Raw genomic sequence first — 1,032 nt, 5'->3', positions numbered from 1 at the left:
TGTTTTTTGTTTTTTCATATTCGGGTGGACAGTATTATATTTTAAGAATAAAGCTAAAAGAGAAAACAGGGAATGACAGAAGTCAGTATCCTGAGGACAAAGGGTTGAATCTCAGCTGACTCCACTTGACAGAGATTTATCTCTGCACTTCAGAGGGTCAAGTTCACAATTGATTTTCTTGACTCCATGTTTCCAAAGGAACAAGTCTCTGAAACACTGAACCATTTCCTCAACTACATGACACCACAGATGATCTCAGATTCTCTGGTTAGTGCACCTGTGCAGTTTTTTTATTTTTTCTCTTATTGTTATTAATGGAATCTCCTACTGACTGAGATCATCTCTCATCCATATGTCAGACCTGATGTCAGTCATGTGGGATCCATCCATCCATTGATAATCATGTCTGTATTTGAAAACATGTCACTTTTTTAAAATCTTTTAAATATTGAACCTTTTTAAGTCTTAAATGTCAACAATTTAAGTTTCAGTTTAGTTAAGTTAAGTTTCTGTCGATGAGTGAAGTGTTATCAGCTGTGACTATATGGAGTGTGACTCCTGCTGCAGGAGGTTAAAGATTACACACAACTACAAAATAAGATCATAGATACTTCACAATTGTCCAACTATAGACCATATTTGACTAAGTGGAGAATTTATATTTTCTAAACGCCTCAAGGAACCACACATTTCCCAAATAGTTAATGTTTAAACAAAAAATGTCTTTATTATAGATTTATTTGTTGGCTTGTGTTGTAATCTGTGTGAACTACTATGTTGAAAAATATAAGGGTCAGTTGAGTTCTCTGTCACAGTTCAGCAGCTTTAACAGCTCCCTCCTTGCTGTCACATATCAGCTGGAATAGGTTACATATATCTGCTGGAGGAAGCACTGCAGTGGATGACACTGTGTTGGAGCAGGTTGGTGTGACAGGGCAGATAAAGCTGTCTGTGGAAATTATTTCCACATCAGAGTGTGATATTTCTTCAGGATGTTGTAATTCTTAGTTAAAATTGTGTTAGCAGCTCTGA

This window comes from Seriola lalandi, unplaced genomic scaffold (genome assembly GCF_002814215.2).
Source record: "Seriola lalandi dorsalis isolate HSWRI2012SDOR001 ecotype SW California unplaced genomic scaffold, Sedor1 jcf7180002054868, whole genome shotgun sequence".
Taxonomy (NCBI): Eukaryota; Metazoa; Chordata; class Actinopteri; order Carangiformes; family Carangidae; genus Seriola; species Seriola lalandi.
The sequence above is the reverse complement of the archived record's forward strand: the minus strand, read 5'-3'. Positions refer to the sequence as shown.